Genomic DNA, 12,899 nt, shown 5'->3' with positions numbered 1-12,899 from the left:
TGGTCGATAGACATGGACATGGCATAGAAAACAACGCCATAATTTTACTTTTTTCCCATACCCTGTACCCAGCGAAAATGCTTGAGAAAGCATTTTGGTTTTGTGAAAAATGCATGTTAAAGGCATATGGCGGCTTCTTCGATCCTATTAAGTATATGCATATATTTTTGGTCAGCAGCAATAAAATCTGTCTGTTTTTCCATCTGCATGAACGTGTCGTTCGCAGAGACTACAAAAGATAGACAAGCTTGAAAATTCAAAAAAGAAGTCAATCGATCGTTATTGTTATTGATATCATGTCTTTTACCATAGCTCGAAGAAAAACAATACTTCAATTTTTGGTAATCATCCTCGTGCCTACAAAAATCAATATTCTTTAAAGCTATACTATGTTTCCTTGAGAATATTATTAGAATATTGGCTGACTTTGGTATGTACACAATTTTGTATGCCGTATTTCAAGACTGAAAGTTTCAAAAAAATTAAACTATAAACAACAAAGTTACTCAAGAGTGCATTTTTGGTAAGGGAAGAAAAGTCACAGATGATGCGGCATGCGTTTGCTTGCGTGAGTGTCGGTGTGTGTGTGTGTGTGTGCGTGTATTCCCTTTGTGTATATGTAATAGCAGGAAATTGAAATCTTTTTGACAGCATCCCGCCGCTGGGTACAGGGTAGCCATTAGTTGAGCAGACCTAACTAGCACGCTTTTACTTACTTTTATTTTGTTATTTTTAGCGTCATGCGAGCGTGAGATTTACCTAATTTTCAATATTGCGCTCAGGGCAATGAAAAGCAGCTAGCCAAGTTCAAATTTTTGTTGTGTGATAAGTTGTTGACTGTTGTTGTTGCTGTTGTTGCACGTTGTTGATAGGTAATTTACATAATTACCGCAAGGCGTGTCTGACGATTGCAGCCCCTTTCGAAGCCGCCCCTTTCGAATTGGTCAAGTGTTTGCCACATAAACGCGCCGTTTCTAGCCAGAGACATATGCCAGATGAAAGCGTAGCATTGCAGCCAGAACTTTGCTTTGATAAGCGAGCAGCACACACACAACACGCACACACAGCGGGCAACCTGCTGCCAAACAGAACTCACAAATATGCGGAACTGTACGGAGACGTGCCAGCGATGTGGCATGCCGCAGAGCGCACATTGAACTTCAGCTGAAATCTCAACAGGCTGCGGGTCGGTCACTGCCACAGCCGACAGTCGCTGCCACTCGCCAGCCAACAGTCGCCAGTTGCCAGTCGACAGTCGACAGTCGACAGTCGACAGTCGACAGTCGCCAAATGCCAAATGCAGCATCAGCAGAAGTCTGCCCCATGTCGCTTGTTATACTTATATGTTATATACACACAGTACGAACCGATTGCAGTTGCAGTTGCAGTTGCAGTTGCAGTGCCTGTGCATAATGCATCTGGAGATGCATATACGAGCATACTCGTCTGCTCATATAGTGCATGAATTTGTATGCGCATTCTTTGTGCGATATGGGCAACCCGAGGCCTTAAAGGCAATAAGTGCAAGTGCCCCAGTCGTATGAGCACGACTTCTAGATATACTGTTAGTTGCGACGCAATCCGTGGTTCCAATCAATGTATGGAAACTAGATTCTGTTTGACATTCAAATATGTGCGTGTGCAAACAAGGGAGATAATAATACTCTGTTCACAGTTCAACTAATATTTCGAGAAACACATCAGTTGTCTTCATATCAATTGTGGTCACTCTAGCATTCAGAATTTTAGAAGGTTACCAACTAATCAAAATTACTGAATAGATATTTAAGAAATACATCGATGATTTCCAACAAATAATTAAACAAATACTCAGTCTCTTCGGCTTCCCAATGCTTAGGTAACAGCAGAATATATCTATAAATCAGTCATTCACTTCTAAATTTAAATATTTCGTTTTGCAAGGCGTTTTGGCAGGCGTCAAATTTTGAAAGCTCTTACTCCTTTTGGCCTTCACTCTGACTTTTCATCCTAGATATATTTTAAGCAATAATTTTTATATTTTATGTATATATTGATGTATGCTTAGGCTTAGATGCTTAGGTTCGGACTCTTCGGATCACTTTTAAAAATGAATATACCGATTTAAAGCCAGTAGAAGGAGCACATTCTCTCCCCTCGCCGTTTAAGCTCCCTGGCAGTATAAAACGGATGCTGCACGAGTGCAGAAGGTCAGAAGGGCTGGGCTACTGTGGCATCATTGAATAGTCGCTGTTGCCACAAAGGGCCTGTTTCTAGGTCCCAGTTACCATGGCTGTGCACCTTTAACCATTGCATTGGCCAGCCAACACATGTATTATACTGGCTTATTGGACGTGCCACATATGGTGGCATACGATGGTGCAGGTGCAGGTGTTGCTTCCGACTAGGCTTTATTGTTTGCTGTGAATTTCAATCGAAATTGAAAGTCAGTGTGATATCGAGATATGACTAAATGGCAGAGCTTTCTAAATTTTGAAAATTTATTAAGGTACCATAACTTTTGCTTTAATATATGCGAGCACTTTTATTCTATGTTGTGATTCGTCGAGCGAATTATAAATGCAATTATATTACGCAACTAGCTTAAAAAAATGCTTCTAAAGCTAATTAATTATGCATTTAATATGATTTGCTGTAATAATTAGAAATTGCACGCCTATTGTCATCATTATTCGATAGCTCGGACGATGAGAGCTTCACATATGTATGTGTGGATGGATGGTCCATAAACAAAATGCTGCATTGATTGCTGCCATTTAAGTATGCGTACTGTTATTCCGAGCTTTGCACTGATTGTGACAATAGAACAACTAAGCACTTGTCATTGCAACGTGTGCCTCATAACAATGGCAACCAGAATAACAGCATGTACAAGTGCTATGGCTGATACTGCCCGACTTTCAGATACTATTTACAATTTGATAATGGACTATTTGCGGGCCATTCGCTGTGAAGAGCTCGGCAATGAATCAAATTAATTGTTGTCTTTTGAAATAATTTAAATAAAGTAGACGAAAAAGGGGGAAATGCATATGTGTGTGCATATTTTATTATGCAAATACATGCAAATACTTCGTAAATTTTTACATATAATAAAAAAAAAACAAACACAAAATTATATCTTTGATAATAATTGGAGCAATAACAGTACTAATACAAATACAAGTAAAGATGAATAGCATAAAAATGATAATCACATAAAAAATAAAAGTTAGATTAATAGTAAAAATCAAAATAATAATTAAACAATAAAAAGGATTACAAATAATTAAAAAAATCAACAAAAACAATTAAATTTAGCTCAATACTGGGCATAATAATAATAAAAATTAAATATTTAAAATAAAATTAAAATTAATTAGATAAATTAATCATTATTAAAATAATAATGATTGAAACAAATAAAAACAATAATTCTATTTGTATATTTGCTCAACACAAGAATTATAAAGGGATTATCCAGATTTTATTTGTATAGTTTATTAACAATATTATTTTAAAGTTAAGCACACATCTTAAAGAGATTATAGAGGTTCTGTTTGTATCTTTTTTCAATAATATTATTTTAAAGTTAAAGAATCATACTAACAGGGATTAAAGATAGCATCATTTATATGCAATATATTTTTAAAGTTATGAAAACATAGCTATAGGGCTTATAGGGATTCCTAAACGAACGAGAATTGCCCCTTTCGAATTTTAGTGCTGGGTATAAAATCAGCAATTGTACTGCGTCGATACGCATAACGATACGGCAGCAACAGATGGAGCATGTTCATCATTGCGTGAAACGGCAACTAGTTGTTGTTTTTGATGTTGTTTGCGCTTGTTTTTGCAGAGCCAACGTCAGAGGCAACTCATCCCCAGCATTTGTACGCATTTTTGCATTGTGGCACACGGCGGGACGCCCCTGATTGGAGCATTATGTGAAACAAGCGCTTTTAATTGAATCGAATTACTGTCAATAGCCGACAATTGTTGCTGCCAACAGCAGAAGCTGTATCCACGTGAATCTTATGCCTGCGTCGGTATGCATCGGACGTATTCTCTTGACCGCCTCACGGCTTGTGGCCACGTGCGCTCCACGCTCCACGCGCCACTCTAAGCCGTTTGCCATTTAAGATGGCAGGCAGCAACTAGTTGTGCCCCACAGACAGCAATCAGCATTTCTTAATGCCACTGAGCTGAAAGCTAGCAAGTGCCTGTGATAGTCGTGCTCACTTTAAGCTTCACTAAAAGAACGAGGCGCTAGACCTAAAAATATGCAATAATAAATATGACGACTGTCGTCCACTGAAAGTTTACTTAACATGCACAGTCAAGTCAGTCCTGTCAGTTGTTTGGCTGCAGCAGCTCCTTGTGCCGCGACCATGTTACATATTACTTTCTTCGTCTACAGGATTAGCTTTACATATATATATATAAATATATATATATATATATATATATATATATATAATATATTCATATACACACGTCCGCTATGCGAAGCCGTGAGCTCAAAATGCTGATGGTATCCTTTGTGCCGGTGGCCTTATAAAAAACTTTTGCAAAACTTTTTTTCGATGCACAGCTCAAAAGAAAAATAATCATAAAGTTGAACAGCAAGGATTTGCGGTTCGAATTCCAGGCTAGCTTACGGATATGTTATTTCCTTTGCCGAAGAATCTAATAGCTAGCGATAGATAGATTCTCAGCTTGTGAATATGCACTAAAAATACTATTATTTAAATGAGTAGCGGGTATTGCCCGACGTTTTGCGTTACGCATGTTAAATATTACCTTTCTACTAAGTATATCTCCACTTCTATTTAAAAATATGTTTTAACTGTATCGAATAAAGAACCAAGTCTTAGCATCGACGGCTTTTGCCCATATTAGTCTCTCTCTCTCTCTAATAAACTCCCGCTAATTAAGCCTTTCAGCCGCATTTGAAAATGAGTTTAAAACCAATCAAAAAATTTATATATATATATATATATAAAATATCCCAAAACACCGAAACATGTATTAATTAATTAGCCAGAATATTCGCTTAAATAATTGTTAAAGAATTTGGTTTATATTTTCAAAATTAAATATTAGCTTATTGAAACATTCGACAATCGATTCATCTCTATGCAATATGCTAGCAATCACAGTCGAATACCCTTTATTGTTCAGTTCCGGGGGGCATGGGAATGGGGTTGGCTTGCAGTGACCTGTGCTGCAGGGAGTTTAATGCAGCGTCTGTCAGTTTGGCTGCAAGCTGTTGGGCAACTGCCACAGTTGGCTGCAATAAACAACAACAAAACGAAAGAATTGCAAAGCAAGACGGCGCCCATTTGAAAGTTGATTCTGATGCCAGCGCCAGGCCGGACCAGACCGGACCGAACCAGGCCCTATTCCAGTACACAGTAGAGATTTCGCAAGCACTTTTTTAATGGGCTGGCATTGCCTGGTCTCTTTGATATTGATCAGATGCTGCACACTCCATAAAATTGTGGATTTCGGGGGGAATATGTTGTTGTGTGTCTGACCCATATAAAAATGGAGCACAACGCACACCTTACGCAGGAATGGGAATGGAAGTGGGAATGGGAATGGGAATGGGAATGGGAATAGTATTGGGTGTGGGAATGCTTGAAATTAGGTCTGGACTGAGGCACAGCCAGACAGTTGATGCTATTGCATAATCCGCAGGGCCCAGGGTAATTAAAAGCTGTATGTGCGAGTGTGTGTGCGTGTGTATATTTTTGTATGTGTGTGTATGTTGTTATCTTAATGAACAAAGCTACTTAAGCTTAATGTGAAAAAAAGTATTGGGGCCACAGTTTTAGCTGCCTCGGTATGACTGCAGCTGGAAGTGCGCTGCGACTGGGATGTGTCTCCTACACGCTCATTGTCTGGCCCATTGTCTGGCAATGGGTCTGCATTCTGTGCATCTTAAGTGGCCTATTAGAATATGAATGCCAGAACATATAGCCAACTGTGTGGGGGGACGGGCAGCAGACAGCTGACACTCTCCATGCCCCCAACTCCACCCGTTCTCCCCCATACTCTGTTTTTTTTTTTTTTTGGTATACCCTTCTAGTAGGGCATGATAATTTTGTCAAACAAAGGTTTGTCTTTCTGTTTTAGAATCGAACTACTATTATATAAATGATTATTTAGAATGTTTGTTCAAATTGACTTTACATATTTTCTTCTCAAAATTAAGACGAGAATTTGTTTGTTTTTCAAGATATCGCAACCGAAATCGCTTCACTATTGATCTCATAAACCTGACTACTCTATCTTATAGCATCCATCCATAAGCCAAATCTTGCAAAAGTAAAGATTTCTTATAAAAACCTTCCATGCCACATGTCAGCAAGAGTATTTAGTCTTCGTCGTTCCTTCAGAGTTTCTACTTATATTGTGTTCATTATTATGTATTATGATTATGTATGGATTTCATTTGTTGTCATTGTTAGTAGCTGCAAGCCCAAGCTGGGCGACCACGCGGTTTGTTAGGCTCTTCATTCTTTAGAAAGGTGTGAAAAATAAAAGATCCGAAAACGGCCAGCAACAGGCTGAAGGTGAGTCGAAAACTATGATTGCCACTGGCCCAGCTGAAGCAACTGCTAATGAAGTAGCCAGTCGCAGGCAGTTGCAGTTGCAGTTGCATTCAATTTACACCTACAAGCTAATGCAGCTTACACTGTGAGAAACAGGAAGTGCCCGGCTCATAAAAAAGGCCACAGAATGGGCCATATAATAATTAATGAAATTAAAATGCGACCGCTATACCGCAATAATAATTGTGGCAGCTTAACTTAATACAACAAGCAGCGCGCACTCGGCGCCAGTTTGGACGCCACCGTTGATGGGCTTAAATTGAATTACATAGCTGACCCGCATTGATGCTGCTGCTGCTCTTGGTGGTGGAGCGGTGTGGTGTGGTCCGATTGCCATCTTCTGGCTCAGCGGCCGCCTCTGTCTCGACGTCTGAGGTTGGGGCTGCGCGGCAACGGGCAAAAATCAACAAGAAAATGAATTTTCATTAAGAAAAACGCGCTTTTTGTTTTGAGCAACTATCAATGAGTGCGCTTCAACTGCGCCACCAACATCAACCCGCTTCCCGCTCCCTCTCCATGCACTTCAATACCACTCGCCGGCAATTGGATGTGTGTAAATAAATTGGGTTAAGATCTTGCCATCGACACGGTCAGGCCACGCATCTAAACTCGTTTCGGATGCCGCGCCCCGCGCCACCTCTTGATTGCATTGCATTTCCCACTCCAAGCAGCAAATGAGCAACCATCGGCTGCAAATGCACACAGCCGCCAATCGGTCTCAGGGGCAAAAATAGGGTATATAGGCATATATAGTGTATATAGAGGCATATATATATATATATTGCTCGGGCCGCTTGTTGCTCCTTAAATCTTTACTAATAGTTTTCAACCATTTCTCGCGCTTGGCCGTGATTTTGGCCTGGTCGATAAAATGCGTCTTCTATTCGTTATTCGCAAGTTTGATAAGCAAACAAAGAAAAAAAAACGGCTAGACAACAAAATTCCTAACGGACATCGAGAAATGGGAGAAATTTAAGTAGATTAAACATTCTACTTCGATTGACCATAAAATCTTTTTAGTATTAGTAGAAGGCTTTCCGAAATTGAATATAGAATATACAAATAAACATATGTATCTTTTATTTAAATCGAAACAAATTATGATCTTAGAAATTTCGTTTCGTATATCCAATTTGCATACTCTGCATTTCGCGGCCCCGCCTTAAGCTCGAACAGATGTTTGATAAACATATATATATATTTTAATTGTAATAATTGCTGTAAGCAATTAACTCTACAAATACGCTACAGATCTACGTAATCATGAGAATAACAAAGTTATATATCATTAGCCACATTTTGCGGTGCATACTTTCAGGCAAGTTTATGCTACATTTGATTTCGCAATCGCTTGATGGATTATAATCATATATATAAGAATAAATTCATTTGGAATTTAAAAGCTGACTATATACAAAAATGGCAATAACTAAGGCGCCTGAGTTTGCACGAAAAAATGTTAGTGTTTCAAGCTCCTGGCCGGGGTATGTCTAATGCATTGGCCTAGCTTCAATAGAACGATGAAGTGAGCTGGGCAATACTCTGTTCACAGTGTAAGAATAACCTAAATGAGTCTGAAAGAGTTTTCTGACCTGAGTCCTGAGTTACTTTCAAACTCTGACCTTGGGAAATATTGATTTTTGCATTTGTGTACCTCAATATTTGGGTTTGATTTTGAAAAGAGTAAAGTATTTGTTGTGGCTCTCAAAAGTTAGTAGAAGATTCTTTCAGCAAAGCTCCTCTGGACTATTCGATTATATTATGATGTTTGACTATGTTTACTATTTATTATGAAGTGAAGGTAAAGCAGCTTCATTGGAATGTAGAACCGGCAATTAACATAAACGAACCGTCTAATTTTCAAAAAATGATTAAAGTACGAGTATTTGGTATTTGGCTTAATTTGGAAACCGCTCGCTTATCAATGTGGGCCAGAAGTTTCACTTTCTGTCACGACTTGGGCATTTGGAAAGCTTACATGCATATTTATAACACTTTCATTGAGCTGCTTATCCGAGCGAGAATTGTAAAAACTAAGATACATAAATATATATATTCAGAAACGCCATTAAAAATGCATAAAACAAAAACCAAGCTCTACATTTTTTGTGGAGCACATTCAGAAAGATGCATCTATTTTTTGGGCCTGGGTTTTCGTTGCATTAGGCACTCGAATACCGGTAATAATAACAATAATAATGCCCAGATATTGGAAATTCAAAAGGCCCCTAAAAACGCACAGAACGGAATCGGGAGTGGCAGAAGTGCCTGTGCCTGTGTCTGGGTCTCGGTCTCGGTCTCGGCCAAGTGACTGCGCATTTGATGACGATGGTTTTCAGTTTTCATTGGCGCTGAGATTTTTCTAAGCAGAACAAAGCACAAACTGCTCGTGGAGAAGGGACTGGGAGAGACAGAGCGTGAGAGAAAGAGAGAGAGCCAGTGGGGGACTGAGATAATCTTAGCCGCGTGGCTGCTGAGGCGGCGGCGTCTACTTAAGTGAAGTAAGTGGTGGCCCTAGCAACATGATGGGCTCTCGGATGAAGACGACTTCTGAGATGAAGACGACTTCATTATGCAAATAGAGAGTCGGCAGCAGCACTTCAATCATTGGCCCAAAGTGGCGCTGATAAGTAATTATGACAAGGCGCACATGTTCCACTCACTCCGACTGACACAACCTTCCTCCCCATCCGCCCAGCTCTGCTATCTGGTTCACTTTTTATGTAACTGAAGGGGTTATTATTATTTTGACACGATAAGTGTAACGCACAGGAGTAGACGTATAGAAAGAGGCAAATATATGTGTGTATATATTCTGAATCCGAACGAACAGTCGAGTCGAGTCGCCTGTCAGTTCGCTTGGAGCTCTTAATTTTTTCATCTGTTCAATGCAGCACGTATATTGGAATTGGACGAATCGGACCACTATATCATATAGTTATCACAATATGAGGTTCGATTCGCCAAAGTCAAGTTGTTCCATGAAAAACTGTCTTGTTTTTCCAGTTTGCTCGATCAGCCTTGGCCTTTATTAATTCTACAATGCTTCTTAGACATGCGGAATATCAAAAAAAAAACTCTTTTGTTATCTTGATCAAACATGGCACTTTTTACTTTCAATATGCTTCTTACGTGTACGCAAAATCTTCTTAAGATCGGGATACTATATCATATATCATATTACCAAACTTGGCAAATCGGACTACTATAGGAATAATCGATGGGAAATAGAGCTGATATATAAAAACATTTCTAGGCCACCTGTCGAGAAGGGTATTCTATTTGCGGCGTGTCAAATATATTAGTTATTTCTTGTTTGATTTGGGTTTGGGCCGCGTTGATAATGAGCCAGCTTATGGCAGCGGCTTGTCCGTTATACATTCAAATTCAGCTCCAGCCGCAGAATCACAGAACTGTTTTCATGGCTTTTTAATTAGCGAACTAAAAGGTGGCGCTGCTGGCCTCCAATTAATTGAAAGTTGTCTGCGTCTGCAACAAAAGCCACTCGCAGCAACAAATTTTATGAGCCGTTTGATGATTGCGCTGAAAGCTGAGGGCACCAAATGTGGAGTGGGACCCGCATGAACCTTTGACCAGCAACAAGAACTCATGCTTGCCGCCCGCCCTGGAGTGTGTGTGTGTGTGTGTGTGTGTGGTCAGGTCCGTGTTGCTGTTGCATCCTGACCCACACGATCGCCCTGGAGGCCAGGCGAATGGCTCACATCGCCCTTTGTCATGTTTTATGCATCTGTTACGCTGCACTCGCTGCATATTAATGTGGATGCAGAACGGGAACGCCATCAAGATCTAGATCCAAGATCAAGATCAACAACATCAAGACTCAGCGCGACCGAGGGCCGCGATGAGTTCTGTTTTCTGCGGCAATTAATGCATATTTATAGAGAGGCGGAATGGGGCATAGACGACTCAACTGACATGGGTTGACAAGCGGCCCCAGAGCTAAAGATGAGCCCAACTTCAAGCTAAGCCTAAAGCTAAAGCTAAAGCTTTTGTCAGCAACAGCAGCCGGCGTGTGGCCCAAGCCTTCGTTGATGATTGGACCTGCAAAATGTTTACGCGCTGAGCCAGTTCATTAATCACAGCCAGTGACTCAGTCTGGCTGCAGAGTGAAAGAACTTTCGAATGGTTGACCAATTTGGACACACGGCACGACAACACAAATAGTCGATGCTTCATACTGCTCCATTTTCCGTTGATCGGCGCTGCTGAGACTCCATGAGTGTGTTGCATTCGCATCTCTGAGTAGTTCTTAAAGCTGCGCCATCAAGTGCTTCTGGTAGTTTCTCAGAAGACATATTATACTAAGTATTTATATCAAGGCTACAAACTGAACCGCTTCGCATCAGGTGTTCTTGTATTTAATCTACCATTAATCGAACCTCAAGCTGATTCAAAAGCTGCGAACCAAAAGAGGCGGCATTGGTTGCAATCGCTTATGCCGCCATGATCTAAGTATATGATATAGTTTTCAAATAATAGATCATATGGAACTAGACTCTGTAAGGTCTGTTTTATTACTAATCGAGTTTGTGCAAGGCAGTCGATATACTTAGATTTAACCTTCCAGGCAAAAAGATGGTATCCAAATATTTTGATACCTTAAAAATGATGTCTCCTTCTGCTTGTTAAGACATTTTAAATTTAAAAGTTAAAGTCGAACCAAGCCTTTGCATAAATCGCGAGCTATCTGCAATTTATTTCCCTTACAACTTCTAAAGATATCAGCTTATAAAATGTATCTTATGGAGCTCAGCTGTTGTACAAGTTGTTCTAAGGAGTAAGTCTCGAGAGCTACTGCTTAAGAATTGCCCCCGCTTTCAGGCAATAAGTCACAATGCTGCCAATCTAATGCTGCAAAAAATACACAGACTTAAAGGCCAGGCCAAGCCATTTGCTTACCAAGTCTCACACACGAGCCAGCCACAGGTCAACAACTGTCGTTTGTTTCGAGTGTTTGTTTACCTGTTCAACGAGTCGTCTAAAAAATGAAATCGAATCAAATCAAAGCGCAACAATTGACAAGCAAAGCGCAAAGGCTGTCAACAGGATGAGTCCTTACGTGTTTGTGTGTGTGTGCGTGTTTTTATACCCTTGTAGAGGGTATTTACTCTTGTCACCAAAATGCGTCACGCATACGACACTGAAAAGTATGTGTATCTATTCTTGATCAGCATCCACAGTCGACATATTCATCTGCTTTCTGCTATGCCAACTGTTCTGTCCGTCTTAAAGCCTTACATATATTTCTGTTAAAAGCAGTACAGTTGTCGATATCGAACGGATCGAACTAGCTTATCATATAGCTCCCATAAGAACGATCGATGCTACCAGCTTATGAGCAGCATCTTATCAATATCGATACCATGTCTGTCTGTGAGAGTTAACCGCTCCTCGGAGCAGCTGCTCCAAGTCTTTTCCCACTCGATTTAGTAAAGTAGCGAATCCAAGGACGAGGGATGTTCCGGAGGCTCTCGAATGGCAGCACAATTTATTGGACTTTTCCGAGTAAGCACAAAGTTTTCTCTACTCAAAGGGTTTTCCCTACTACCCATTCAAGCAGCTACCTGATCTAAAAAACGCTCTCGGTCAATTCTTTATTCATTATTTATATTGTTGGCACTTTGATTTATCTGCGGTTTTCGTTGTGGGCATTGGCAGGGGTTGGCGTTGAAGGGGTTGTTGTTGGCTTTTCACGCATCGGAAAAGTGAAATAGCCCTGGTTAGAGTTTTCTCCCCACCAATTGGGCAGTGACTTGTTAATTTTCTAATTACAAAATCATTTTCTTTGTCCTACCTGCCTGAAAATAGAAACAAAATAGAAATACTTGTGTGTTTCCTGGTGTTTCCAGGCATTAGTTTTGGGTTTTCCTCTATGGGTTTTTTTCTTTCTTTCTTTATTTTTGGTTTTACGGCCGCCTTTGAAGGCCCGTCGAGGCATTGGAAAATGCGCTGTGGCTGACAAGTGAGCAGAAACCTGTTTGATTTGTCTTAATTTCTTTCACCAACCAAATTTCGGAGAGTGTGTGCAAGTGTGTGTGTGTGTGTGTGTATATACATATGCTGTGCCTCTGCCCTTCGGTTCTACTTGGTTGTTATCAGCGCCGGTTCATCAGTTCATGTGAGAGCCTGCCCGCCTCTCAGTATCCGTCTCTGTCCTTCCTTCTGTCTTCGCCTCTATCTCCATCTCTGTCTTTGTCTCTGTATCTGTGTCTACCTATGTCTGCATTTCTTTGTCTGTGGCTTGTCTTGTGCTTATTTTCAATTTATTTATGTATGTAT

At 40.2% G+C, this 12,899-nt stretch overlaps 1 protein-coding gene across 2 annotated transcripts in view; it reads left to right on the top strand.

Moving 5' to 3' along the window:
* Positions 1–12,899, top strand: part of LOC6631416 (rho guanine nucleotide exchange factor 10) — a 132,744-nt gene that overhangs the window by 53,611 nt on the left and 66,234 nt on the right. The window lies entirely within an intron of this gene.

This window comes from Drosophila virilis, chromosome X (genome assembly GCF_030788295.1).
Source record: "Drosophila virilis strain 15010-1051.87 chromosome X, Dvir_AGI_RSII-ME, whole genome shotgun sequence".
Lineage (NCBI taxonomy): Eukaryota > Metazoa > Arthropoda > Insecta > Diptera > Drosophilidae > Drosophila > Drosophila virilis.
The sequence above is the reverse complement of the archived record's forward strand: the minus strand, read 5'-3'. Positions and strand labels throughout refer to the sequence as shown.